Below are 15,211 nucleotides of genomic sequence, written 5' to 3'. Positions count from 1 at the left end.
CAGAAGATGTATATTTCCTGATATTTTTCTTATTTATGGTGTAACTTATTTTGACTGAAGGGAAAATATTTTCCGAAAATTCTTTCCTTAATTGGCCATGATTTTTATTTAGGGTTGTCGCATTTGTTCATAGTGAGAGAGTCTTTATTCTTGGTGGCGAAATTGTGCAACATGGTGTTTTTTTTTTTATCTTTGCTCACTATATTGCATTGTGCAAATTCATTGCTTGAATAGTTGAAGAACTTGAAGACAACTTCTGTCTTAGGGGGAGCTTAAGGCATCACTGAAGAGACGTTATTCTCAGTCTTAGGGGCAGTATAAGACTTCATTCTCTAGAAGGATTCTCCATCTTAGAGAGGACCTAAAATTCGTAAGTGAACCATTCACTGAATTACAAGAAAGATAATCAAGCGAAGAGGAGTCCCACAGACTGTTAGAAGTAGAAGTGTTCAGCACTAATATTATCACACTTACGGGAGCCTAAGTGCAATCAAGGAGGAGACTCACATCTAAGGGGAGCCTGAGTGACTTATGAGTCATTGTAGTAATCGTTGAATTATGGATAAGGTGGATTTCACCGAACTAGGTTTGAGCTTTCTATTTAACATATGTGTTTTGAGTGACGAATCATCTTATAACTTTTTCACTTTCAATGTTCTGATTTGGTTTCTCCATAACACTGTAATAACTATTTTTCTGATTTATATTTGTGAATTTCTAGTTATTATTTGCCTGATCTTTAATCGTATGACCAATGCAACCACATTTGAAACAAGAAACTGGTAGTCTTTCGTAACGAATATTGATCCATCTACCATTCAGATTAGTAGCCGTCTGATAGGGACAACGACCCTCCAACTATCTCCACAATGGTATGATATTGTCCACTTTGGGCATAACTCTCATAGCTTTGCTTTTGGTACCACCCTAAAAAGCCTCATACCAATGGAGATAATCACCCTCACTTATATACCCATATTCGTCTCCTTATCTAACCAATGTGAGGCTTTGGTCGCATTCCTAACAACCCTCCCCTCGAACAAAAGACCGTCGAGCCTCCCCTTAAATAGTCATCCATCCATCGTCAATCTAGGCTAACTTCTACCACCTATCCAATAGAGTTCAACCACGGATCACACCATGACTACTTTCAGGGCTCCACTATACATCTTTGTTCAGCACCGAGGATTCTGTCGAGCACGGTTAAGTCAGGGGTAGGCTCTGATACCACTTGTGAAAGTTTAACCGAACTTATGAATGCCCAAGCTGAATGCACAATCAACCAACAGAATAAATCGAAAGCGATAAATCAGAATGAACACAATGATATATAATGGTTCGACCAATTTAGTCTACATCCACTTTGAGAACCAGCTTAAGATAATTTTTTTAAAAGCAATGAGGAATTACAAATTATAGAAAATCAACAAATAATCATCAATCTTTAATTTTGGTCACTAATCGTACTGCCGAACACCCACTGATACCAAGATAATCAAGTGTTGAACTAAGCCTCTGAAACCAAGACTCGCAATTCGAATGAAGTAGTCCCTGAAACCGGAACCAATCTGTCCAAAAACCTTCAAACCAGAAATCTACTCACCGAAAAACACCTCTTGTTAGGGTTGATACCCTAAATCTCATAAGGTCCTGTAGTTTGTAAACACCTGTATGAACAAACTCTTTGTGATGTAATAATATGAGATATTTTATTCACTACAGTCTATGAAATATAAGTTATTTTAGTTGCATTAACCACAAACCAATAAACTAAGATCCCTGGTCGTCGTTGTAACTTAAGTATATATATAGAGATATACAAGTGGATCGTGCTTTAAGTGATAACCTAAATGGTCTGTAGTATATGGATAAAGGAAGGAAACCTTAACTTGGTGACGCTACGAGTATGGCCTGCTTTCTAGATGTTACAACATTTGTAAAGTACTACAAATGATCTGATCCTGACCATTCATGTATTAGACATTTGAGCGGGGATGCTTTATACAAAGGAGTTTGTATAAGATCGAACCACGAAATGTTTAGTCTCGTCATATAACGTCATTCATGACAGAGACTTTCATTTCACTAGGATGACCACATGTAACATGACCTTAATCCTAAGTGAGTTATGAAGTCCTGCCTATGAGGGCGATCCTTTGATTTGCATGGGTGCGAGTAGCCAAATCACCAACTCAAACCTACCACTTTGGGGATTTTTCTGATTAGAGAGCTGAGAACTCAACTACACAAGATGGAATTCACTTCTTCCCTGAAGCAGGGGTAAGTAAATAAATTGCTCCCATAAGGGTTTATTCCAGGGCTTGAACAATGTGGCGCCATGCTGTCTCATGGCTTGAGAAGGGTTTACTCATAGTACGACTATGATGTATTATTCATTAGAGGAATCGGTGGTACTTAAGGAGTTAGATGTAATTACAGGAGCAAAATGGTAAATTGGCCCAATTGTACTTACGAGTGGTTATTGAAAGGTCTTCGTACTGTTGATTGGTTATATCCAATGGACACAGAAATATATCTGTAGTGCAAAGAGTGCAGTTGTCGGTCTTTAGTGGAGTGCTCGATAGTTAACGGATGGTGGATATCGTGATTAAAGAGGTTAGTTAGTTATTCACGTACCATTGGAGCTTCAAGCTACAGGTCCATAAGGTCCCCTTGGTAGCTCAATGGATTCATATTAAGAATCTATTTTTGGGTTAGTTTCAAGTGTTCAAATTAACAAGAGGGAATTTGATTATATATGATATAATTAAATTGCTTCAATTATATGTGATATAATTGATTTGATTTATTAGATACATTAGTTGGAGGAATTAATATTAAATGCCATAAAGGAGAAAAGAACTATGGTTTATATATTACTTGAGATGTGATATTAAAACTATAGGTTATGAATAATATTATTTATTTATAATTAAATCAATTATGGGATAATTGGTTTCGGTTTTTTCTCCTAATGACCATCTTAGTGGAAAATTGTGATCAGTTATGGTAACTGATGGACAAATGAAAATCGGTTTCATTTTTTCAGAATCGAACGATAATAGAATGCGCATTAACCAAAAAGCTATACAATAGCTTGATAGAGTAAACGATCGTGTATCAAGTTGTTCTATACCATAGTCGCTTATTTCTAAACGATCGAGTACCCAAGATAGAGTTCCATTTTCTCCCACTTACTCGATCATCTACATGATCATTTAATTCCTCTTTCTAGAGCCCACATAGAGCTCGTGGTTGTGGGTGTCCTATACAAAGGAGTTTATATAAGACCACAACTCCATATAGAGTCTACAACTCCTGGATTCTCACTCCAAGAATACCAAGGTAGCCTCGTGGTGGTGTCTTCTTGCTGTTCGAGGGTCAAGGGTTGAGTGTTACTCGTTGCTATTCGAGGACATTGCTGAGGTGTGCATTAGTGCTGTTGAGCATTCGTGCTCTTCAACATTTATGTTGTTTGATCGAGGGATACAAGAAGAAAAGTTCTTCAAGGGTATGTTCACTCGATCTTTAGTGTTATTTTTATGAAGCATACTATAATTTAAAGTTTATGTATAACTGGTGTTGTTTGATTGTAAATGTGTATGTTCTTTCACAGTGGGTTTGGAACGATCTTGCTTCCACTCACTGGTTCTCTTTGTTAAGAGTTCATTCACCTCTTACCGAATCGGGACCCACACTCCTAAGACACCTACACAAAACCATAAAAAAATGACTGAAAACTAGAACCACCTCATGTTGGAAACCCATGTTGCTGAAGCATTCTGATAAACGGACTGCACGCGTTGAACGAGCACCTACACAGCTGAGAACTCTCCCCGGTTTCGAGCTTACATCTTCCTTTTTGTGCCAGAAAATTTTCCCTCTCTAGTGGTGTGTTTTTGGCAAAAAACGGCAACTCTATCTCTTTTTATTTTTGGATGGTTCACAGTTGAACCCTAAAGAGGAGGAAGACAAGATTAATTACAAAAATGCCATTGGCTCATAATTACAAGTTTGTTATTGGGCCTTTAGTTCCACCAAAATCCTAGTAAAGCCCACTTAAATAACTTGTTATTTTCTACAAATCTCCCTCATAACAAGAATATTTAAGTGCCAAGTTGATTCTCCAATCTCCCTATCATCCAGATTTAATATTCAGCCCATCTAACAAGTATTTAAACCTATGAGCTGGAAGAACCTTAGTTAACATATCTGAGAATTTCTCGACTGTATGAACCTTGACCAGTTCAACATCTTTTTGAGCAACAACTTCTCTGATAAAATGAAATTTGACATCAATATACTTAGACTGTTCGTGATGAGATGGATTTTTTGCAAGATGAATAGCACTTTGGCTATCACAACGGACTATAGGGATAAACTCCTGCGACAACAACTCACCAACTATTCTTTTCAAATACACTGCATCTTTAATAGCTTCACCCACTAAAATATACTCTGACTCAGTAATAGACAAAGCAACAACTGAATGTAGAGCAACCTTCCAACTGACCACATTACCAAACAAACGAAAATTATGACCTGATAGAGACCTTCTTTTGTCAAGGTCTGCAGCATAATCTGCATCTGTGAAGCCTTCCAACAATTTTGATTTATCACAATCCCTACTAAAATACAGTGATACACTGGCACTACCTTTCAAATATCGAAGCACCCATTTAACTGCATTCCAATGCTTCTTCCCAAGATTTGACATAAATCTACCGTTCATACTCATAGTATATCCCAAGTCAGGCCTAGTACAAATCATCAAATATATAATAGTTTCAACAGCATTACAATAGGGAATATCTCTAACCTTTCTTGTTCAGTAATATGACACTGAGATGAAGAAAGCCTAAAATGAGTTGCTAAGGGTGTTAAAACTTCCTTACAACCAGAAATATTATACTTATCAAGCAGTTTATGCACATAATGTTGGAGATGTCCTAAAACTTGTAGTTCGTAATTCATGTTAAACATTTTATAAATTGTTATTGAGTATTTTATTCAATAAAGTTATTGATTTTGCATTCCATTCAGAAAATTCAATAAACATATCCTTGGCTATTATATGAATACCTTAACTTTATGTGGTGACATAAACAACATCAAGTTATAGTATATAGCTTAAATGGTCTATAAGTATATGGATGAAATTGGGTATCTCATCCTGGTAACACTATTGGATACAGCCTATTTTGTATAACTAATACAAATTATGTGATCCACTAATCATTCATGTAGAGACATGTGAGTAGAAGCATCCTATGCAATGAGTTTGCATAAGACTAGACCTCGAAATAGTCACTTTTCTTTATAACAACCGTTTATTGTTAAAACTGACTATTTCAACCTATATGACCTAAGGTAACTCGATCTTAATTCTGAGCTACCTCAGCACCACTTAATAAGCCTCTCATTTTGGGGATAAGACCGGATAGATATCTAGGGACATAGTTATGCAATATGAAATTCACTCCTACCCGACTTAGGATTAGCAGATAGGTTGTTCTCTTAAGTGTTGATGCTTAGTCTTGAAAACTGGGGCACTGCCTATTGGGGTTGATGCCCTAAACTCTAATAGGGTCCTGTAGTTTGTAAACACCTTTATGAACAAACGCTTGTGATGTAATAATATGAGATATTTTATTCACTATTGTCTATGAAACACGAGATATTTTATTTGCATTTACCACAAACCAATAAACTAAGATCCCTGGTTGTCGTTGTAACTTAAGCATGTATGTGGAGACATACAAGTGGATCAGGCCTTAAGTGATAACCAAAATAGTTTGTAGTATATGGATATGGGAGGGAAACCTTATCCGTTTGATACTACGGATGCGGCCCGCTTTGTAGATAGTTACAAGTTTTGTGACGTGCTACAGATGGACTAATCTTGATCATTCATGTGGAGAATGTGAGTAGGTGTCCTATACAAAGGAGTTTGTATAAGACCGTACCACGAAGTTTATAGTCTCGTTATATAACGTCGTTCATGACAGAGACTTCACTTCACTAGTGGGAGGTTTTATTCAGTTTCATAACTGAAGGATAAAATGAAAAACATTTTCATTTTGTTAAGAATTGCTTCATTAATACACTGCTAATCGTTTAGCTCATGAGAGAATACATGACAGCTTCAAGTGTTTGTCTAAACAATCATGTGCACGCTCCATTTTCTAAATGATAGTGTAGTTTTTTACTAAGCAATCTTGTGGCAAGCGATCTTCACTAAACGATCGTGTAAACGATCACACCTGATTTCCTAAATGATCATGTACCTACTGAAATTTTACTAAATGATCAAGCACAAAGTCTATACAATAGACACTATACTCTCCCACTTGCTTGGTCATTGAGTTCAATCATTGTTTCCTCTAAACCTCTACCAAATCCAACAGAGCCCACACTTCCTGGATTCTCACTCCGAGAATACCAAGGTTACTAAGTGGTGGTGTCCGAGAGGTTATTTGTTCATGACTACTGGATAGACGATCTCATAGAGACAACGAGAGGTTGTTGTTCTAGACTCCACGAAAGCGAAAGAAAGTTAGAAGAAAAGTTCTTCAAAGGTAAGTTTCTCGTTCCCTTTGTATTTATTTATGAAAGCATGTCGTAATTTGTTAGAAGATGCATAACTAGTTTGTATGTTTGTGAATGCTTGTAATTCTATCACAATGAATTTGGATCGATCGTGCTTCCGCTCATGGGTTCTCTTTGATAAGATTTCCTTCAAATCGTGTTAAAGCAAGGTTTTTATATTCCAAATCCATTGTTGTATAGAAAAGCATTTACATTATTGGTGGGTGAAAGCATGTCTACATTCTATTTAAGTGTTAAATATGTTTATGGATGTGGATTAATGGAGTTTTCTGGGATGATTGCCTCTTGATTGTTAAATTCTTTTACATTCAAAGTTAATTGTAAGGGTCTCTATGTTTTTGGGCATATTAACTTGCTATCGAGTTTGTAATTCAAAGTGTTTGAGTTAGTGTGAGTCGCTCGTGATGAAGCTTCAAGGCAAGGAGTTGCACTGTGCTTCGAGGAAGAAGAAGATCAAGTGTTGGTCAGATCGTGTAAACGATGGGGTGAGCGATCGTTGAGTATGGGATACTTGGTAGCAAGGTTAATGCGCGCGCACTGAATGATTTTGTAGCTCAACAAGTTCTATGATCGTCTAAATGATCGTGTTTCACAACAACGTAGTCATCTATACGATCGTTTAAACTTGCGTTGTTTTAATTGGTACGCTAAATGATTGAGTGGGCTCATGCTTCATCGCATTATAAATGGTACTCGATCATAGCTAAGTGATTGTGGTTACTCGCCCGATTCACTAAACGATCAGGGAAGACTTCGCACGGGCGGTTCAAGACTCAGTTTTCTTGTGAACCGATTTGCTCGATGGATTTATGTAATAGATAGAATGTAATTTCCGATTTTTTAGGCTAACCACCCTGGTCCATTAATTGTAATGAATGTACATGAGATGTATGCTTTATTATATGTCATATGGTATGCCATATAGTTGAAATCCCACCTTGGGTTATGCATTGGTCATGCATCATCTCTATATTGTAAACGTTATGATATAGCAGTTTGCATGATTTAAATTACTTTAAGAGCATGCTCATGCATCATATATATAAGAGTTATATTTATGTGTGCATTAAGCATATTCATGCATCATCTTTATATTTTAAGTGTTATAGTATAAGGGTGTATGGAAGCATATATGATTAGTTCATTACCAAGTATATAAGAGTTATATATAGTAATGAATGGACATTGGATGAAGCACGACACATAGGTTAAATTTATAAGAGTTATAAATACCTAATTATGCATAGCAATGTGGAATGGTTTTGGTGTTTATTTTATAAGTATAATAAGGGAAATTAGAAATAAAATAGATAAAAAAAAAAAAAAGACATGCATGCAAACTTAGGCTTGAATCATGGTTTTAAAAGAGTTTTAAAACTTGGTGGAGATAGACTTAGGATCACGGTTCTAATGAGATTAGCAACCTAAGGTTTAATCTTTTGATCAGTTTAATATGATTAAATTCACTAATAAAAGAATAAATATGTAGCAAATCTATCTATAAGGGACCTTTTGTCTAAGGGGGGTTCTGTCTAGGTTAAGGTACTTAAGTTGATGGAAATGGAACATCCCTACCTGGGAACCTACCTGGAAAGGTGAATTAGATAGATTTGATGCATGCATGCAAATTTTAGGATAGTCCATTAAAGAGTTTAATGGGACTTAACCTGAACTTGTTTAATTTCAAAGACAAGAGTTGTTTTTTTAGCAAATTAAACTAACTTAGATAAAATCAGTAGACGGATGGTCTAAGTTAATGAACCCCTAGGTAGAACATTCAGTGGGAGGTACTTGGGGTATATAATACTTCACTTAAACCTTTTCACGTTTCTCCCTTTATATTCACACCGTGAGATCTATCCTCAGCCTCGAGGCACCCTGGGAGTGTCCCCCTAAAGGATGGTGTTTGGGTAGGTCAATACCAAGGTGAATGGAGAGAATGTTCATAGTAAGTGGGAGCGGGACGTGTGACAACATATCCCTCTCTCTCATTAGGCTGGATAACGTTTCTGTACATCGCCTCGAGGCATCCTGGGAGTGTCCCCCTATAGGATGGTAGTTTTGCACGAATTTTTATTTGATCTTCTGTATAGGATAAGGTTGCTTTAGTCTCTTGTCCTAATATGCTTTTTCTCTACAGTGGGCACATTAGGGTGGGACTCTAAGGCCGAAAATGAGGGGTTACACTTACACATAATAGTTAAAGATTAATAGTTTTGGACCGAAAAATGGTGACTGTTAGTGTCAGCTACAAGAGTTGTTTCTGCTTAATGGTTGAGAATGTCTCATCCCACTGAAAGGGCATCTGATCACCCCACCCGTGACTTTTGTCCTACCTCGCTAGGGCATCATTGCTAAAACTAAAATTTGTATTAAAAGTGGTAATACATAGACTCATTAAGTTTGTTCGTTTTTCAGCAACGTTAGAATGGCTACTTCCACATTAGCTCTATTAATCGCCGATAAGTTGACTGCCGAGAATTACGTTAGTTGGAAACACATGATAACTACAATTTTGATCATCGATGATTTAAGTTTCGTCCTTATGAAGAAGTGTATTGTTCCGTCTCAGAATGCCACTCAAAATGTTTGAGAGGCTTATGAACGTTGGACACGGGCAAACGAGAAGGCCCGAGCTTACATCTTGGCCAGTCTGAATGATGTTTTGGCCAATAAGCATGAGCTTATGGTCTCGGCACGTGAAATCATGGAGTCCCTGCGGAGAATGTTCGGACAATCGTCTGGACAGCTTAAGCACGAAGCTTTCAAATGCATCTTCAACTCTAAAATGGATGAAGGCACATCTATTCATGAACATGTTCTGAACATGATGGTCCACTTCAATCTGGCAGAGATGAATGGGTCACGCATCGATGAAAGCAGCCAGGTTAGCATAATTCTGTTGGATTTTATGTCCTAAAACTCGTAGTTTGTAAATTAATAAACATATTATGTTTTGTTTTCTGATAAAGTTGTTATTGAAATTTTAATCTTGAATCCAATAAACTAAGGTCCTAGGGCTATTTAATGTAGTTTGAACTTTATGTAGTGACATAAATATGGATCAAGTTCAAATATATAGCCAAAATGGTCTATAGTATATGAATAAGGTTGGGCGCCTTATTCTGGGGACACTATGGATGCGGCCCACTTTGTAGTTACTACAAACGATGTGATCCTGAATCGTTCATATAGAGATATGTGAGTGGGGGCATCCTATGTAAAGAGTTTACATAAGACTGAACCATGAAATAGTTACTTTTTACGTTCTAAATGCCGTTTTATGTATAAAACTGACTATTTCGTTAATTGATGACCTAGGTAACTTAATCTTAATCCTGAGCTAACTATGAACTCCTATCCACTCGAAATTATCCTTAGATCTGCATAGGTGAGGGCAATTCAATATCGCTGGCCAAAAAAGCTTCCCATTTCAGGGGTAAGATCGGGTGGATAGCTGGGAACATAGGGTACAAGACGAAATTCACTCCTACCCATTATAGGGATAGTAGATAGATTGTTGCCTTTAGTACTGAATCCAGGTCTTTAACAAGGGGCCCCACCCTCTCCTTGGCCCGAGCGGGATTCGGTTTATAGGTTGGACCTTAAACCAATTGTTCATTAGAGGATCAGTGGAACTTAAGGTACAAGATGTAGTAAAACGGTTTTTATGACCCAACCGAGATTAGGAACAACCTGTGAAGGATTAGAATCATGGTTATATCAAATAGACACAAATATATCTATAGTGAGGGGAGTGCAACTACAGGACTATAGTTGAATGACCCGTTAGTTAACGAATGTTGATTAGCTTCGTCTAAAGAGTTTAGCCAGCTAATCTCGGATCGTTGGAGCCCATGATCTATAGGTCTATTAGGTTCCCCTACTAGCTCATATGGAACAAACTTAGAACAGTATGATAGAATAATTCGAATTATTCGAATTAGGTGAATAGAGAGAGTCCGATAAGTATATGTGATATAGTGGTAAGGTTTTTCAGTTTAGAGATACAACTATCAAGAATATGAATACGTTCATATTCGGAAGCTCGGAAATAATGGAAATGGTCAAAGATGTAAAAAGTCAAAGAGTTGACTTTTGACTTTGAAAAGTCAAACTTTGACCGACCTTATATTCGAATGTGATTTGAATTTTGAGAAAATGAATGTGGATTCATGCTCGGGAGGCCAAAATTAGTCAACACGGAAAAAATCATAAAAAGTCAAAATGTTGACTTTTTGGTCAAAGTTTAATTTTGACCAAATAACTATTTTGCCCTTTGGCTAAAGTTAGTGGGAAAATCCAAACTTTTGTTGGATAATTCCACAAACAAAATAGTGGACTAAGTGTTGGCTTATAGTGGAGACATTAAGCCCACTAAAATAGTGGATTATAGGTGTTGGGTTTTTATGGATTTGGTTCATGCAATTGTTGCATTGTTTTTTTCTATAAAATGGGCTTTCATTTTGAATGAAAAAAGGTTTTTCCATTTTGTCAAAAAATTTTTGTAAATTTGGGCTAGAAAAATCACATTTTTTTAGAGAAAAATTTAAAACCCAAACCTAATCCAAAATTCCATTTCTTTTTTCCATCTCTTTCTCTCTCGATTTTCTTCATGCACCGGGTCTCACAACCCGATTCTGAGTCCAGAGGATAGTAGGTCAACTCTAGTGGTTGTTCGAAAGAGTTCGGGTCGAGATTCAGCAATTAGAGTGTAATTAGGCTGTAATTTCTTGATTCCGGGAGAGAGAACAGCAGCTAATTGAAGAAAAATGCATCACAGACCCGAATTTGGCCACTAGGCCCAAGAGAAGGCTCCAAGACCTGACCCGACCCGGTTCGTCGCTTGGATTGCTCGCACGTGCGCCTGGCTTCGCACGCTTGCCCGACCGAATCCGACTCGAGTGCCCGCCACTCCGCTTCGCTCGCTCGCGACCCGCAACCCAATCCGGTCTGATCCGTCCGAAACTACCTCGCGTGCGTCGTTCGCCCGCGACTCGCTTTTCGTTCGCCCGATCCGCCCACACTTTCTTTGACGCGCCAGCAAACGTTGACCAGTCGGTCCAGATGGTCTGGAGCGGTTCGTTCGACTTGGTTGAGCCGGTTTGACCGATTCAACTTAGTTTTGGACTTTTTGGGCCAATTCGGGAGTTTTTGGGACGGTTCGGGAGTTTTTTGGCCGGTTTAATATGGTTCAAAGTTTTTGAAGCCGATTCCGGGAAGCTGGTTGCTGAATTTTGTAATAAATTAGTTATTTGTTTGTTTTTAATGCCAAAATCGATCCACTTTAGTGTAATTTACCTATTATATATGTGATGTATAATGTCTTTTGATTATGTGTGCATATAGTATGCCGTATAGTTTTAAAACCCCACCATAGGAAAAGCATGTGACATGCATTTGTTATATCTTATAAGTGTTATAAAATATATACTATGCATGCTTAGTTTTAATAATATAAGTGTTATATTAAAGCATGTTTGATTGAAGGAAGCATGTTATAGATGAATGCTCTAGGGTTATAATTGTTATAAAATAACCTAGACTTCTAAAATCTATAACAAAGATAAGATGCATGCTCATTTAGGGTTAACCATCGAGCAATCCCAATTTTCATAGAAAATAGGTCGATATATTGTAAAGCTGAAATTACAAGAAAACTCACCCGGCAAGATCTTGGCAAAAAGTCAGATAAGATGACTAAGGTTGAAGGTTTTTAAGTTGACGGTTCACGGAACACCTACTACCTAGAGATCGAGTTGGCATCTGAGTTAGGTTAAACTTGTTTTATGAGCATGCGTGATCGGTGTGAGGTAATAAAATTTGTTAATCACCTAGACATCGTAGGTTAAAAATCCAGTATAGAAGTTATACTTGGATGAATCACCTAGACTTAGGATATGTTTAGTTAGCCGAAATGTATCGCTAAGTATTTTATACCCTAACCGTCTAGAACACTTCAGTTGGAGAGAAGTAATGTACTTTTAGCTCTAGCATCCCTAAAAGTTCACACCGTGAGATTCATGCTTGGCTTTGGGCTGCCCTGGGAGCAGACTCCATTCAGAGAGTGTTTGCATGAGTCAATACCAAGGTGAATAGGGGAAGTTGTTCATAGTAAGTGGGAGAAGGAAGTGTGTCAACACATCCTACGGTTTCTTCCATTAGGTCACACCGTGAGATTCCTATAATGCGCCTGCATGTTTACCCTGGAGCAACCTTACCAATCGGAGGATTGTATTATAGGATTCGGAACTCCGCGAACTCTAGAAATTGATAGGGTCTCTCAGGTTCGTTTTCATTCTTGTCTTTCCAACTTCGGGAGCATAATGATTCCGATCTTTGAGGTCTGAAAATGGAGGGTCACACTTACGGGAATTACTAAGTGTTAGTAAATTCTTGACCAAAGTAGCGATAACTGAGTTACTATAGGAATAAGAGTTATTTTGGTGATAGTATCTAGTCAAGATAGTCTTGGTTCAACGGAGGAATAGTCGATCACCCCTCGGTGAAGGTTATTCTAAACTGTTGAAATATCGTTGCAAAATATAATAATGAAGGGTACATTATTAGTTTTTTTTTTTTTGTGCTAAACTTGAATGGATTTAAAAGATTAATGTTTTTTACTAAAAAGGATATGTTTTTCTTTTCAGCATGACTAGCTCTTTAGATCAACTCTTAGCTTCCGAGAAACTAAACGGCAATAATTACTCAACATGGAAAAACAATATGAATTGAACACTAGTAATAGATGGCTTGAGATTTGTCTTAACTGAGGAATGTCCTCAGGCCACTGCCTCGAAAGTAGCACAAGGTAAATATGATTTACTAGTTGCTGAAACATGTTTAGTGGAGTATGATACCTCAACCTGGATATTGGATTCAGGAGCCACTAATCATATTTGCTTCTCTTTTCAGGAAACTAGTTCCTGGAAAAAGTTTGAAGAAGGCGAGATCACCCTCAAGGTTGGAATAGGAGAGGTTGTCTCGGCCGAAGCAGTGGGAGACTTGAAGTTATTTTTCAATGATAGAGATATCACTTAAAGATGTTTTGTATGCACCTCTTATGAAGAGGAATTTAATATCTATTGCTTGTATTATGGAACAAATGTATATAATATCTTTTGAAGTTAATGAAGTGTTCATTTTCAGAAAAGGTATTCAAATTTGTTTTGCTATACTTGAAAACAACTTATATAAGTTAAGACCAACTAAAAAAAAAATTGTCTTAAATACTAAGATGTTTAGAACAGCCGAAACTCAGAATAAAAGGTAAAAAGCTTCTTCTAATGCCTATCTATGGCACTTAAGACTTGGTCACATAAATCTCAATAGGATTGAGAGATTAGAATGGACTTCTAAATCAGTTAGAAGACAATTCTTTACCTCTATGTGAGTCTTGTCTTGAAGGAAAAATGACTAAGAGATCTTTTACTGGAAAAGGTCTCAAAGCCACAATACCCTTAGAACTCGTACATTAGGACCTCTGTGGACCAATGAATGTCAAAGCTCGAGGTGGGTATGAATATTTCATCAGTTTTATTGATGATTATTCAAGGTATGGTCATATTTACCTAATGCATCACAAGTCTAATTCTTTTGAAAAGTTCAAGGAATATAAGCCTGAGGTTGAGAACCAGTTAGGTAAAACAATTAAGACACTACGATCAGATCGAGGTGGGGAGTACATAGGCTTAAGATTCCAGGACTATATAATAGAACATGGAATCAAGTCACAACTCCCTGCACCTAATATTCCTCAGCAAAACGGTGTATCTGAAAGAAGAAACAGAACCTTGTTGGACATGGTTCGCTCAATGATGAGCTTTGCTGAGTTACCTGATTCCTTTTGGGGACATGCATTAGAGACTGTTGTCTATATTTTGAATAATGTTCCCTCTAAAATTGTTTCAGAAACACCTTATGAGCTATGGAAAGTGCGTAAAGGAAGTTTACATCACTTTAGGATTTGGGCATACCCGACACACGTATTGGTGCAAAATCCTAAAAAATTGGAACGTCGTTCAAAACTATTCCTATTTGTAGGTTATCCAAAAGAAACAAAAGGTGGTCTATTTTACGATCCTCAAGAGAATAAGGTATTTATATCGACAAATGTAACATTCTTAGAGGAAGACCACATAAGAAGTCATCAACCTCGCAGTAGACTAGTATTGAATGAAATTTCCAAAAACGCTATAGATAGAGCTAGTTCATCTATTAAAGTAGTAGATAAAACTAGTACATCTGGTCAGTCACATCCTCTTCAAGAGTTGAGAATGCCTCGACATAGTAGGAGGGTTGTTCATCAGCCTGACTGTTACTTGGGTTTAACAGAAACACAAGTTATCATACCTGATGACGACATAGAGGATCTATCGACCTATAAACAGGGATAAAAGATGTGGACTGTGATCAGTGGGTCAAAGCCATGACCTCGAAATGGAGTCTATGTACTTCAATTCCATTTGGGAACTTGTAGATCAACATAATGATGTAAAACCAATTGGCTGTAAGTGGATCTACAAGAGAAAACGAGACCAAGCCGGTAAAGTACAGACTTTTAAGGCTCGACTTGTGGCAAAGGGTTATACCAAGAGACAAG

The sequence above is a fragment of the Benincasa hispida genome, chromosome 9 (assembly GCF_027475165.1).
Source record: "Benincasa hispida cultivar pf3 chromosome 9, pf3_genome.v1.1, whole genome shotgun sequence".
In the NCBI taxonomy this organism is placed as follows: domain Eukaryota; kingdom Viridiplantae; phylum Streptophyta; class Magnoliopsida; order Cucurbitales; family Cucurbitaceae; genus Benincasa; species Benincasa hispida.
The sequence above is the reverse complement of the archived record's forward strand: the minus strand, read 5'-3'. Positions refer to the sequence as shown.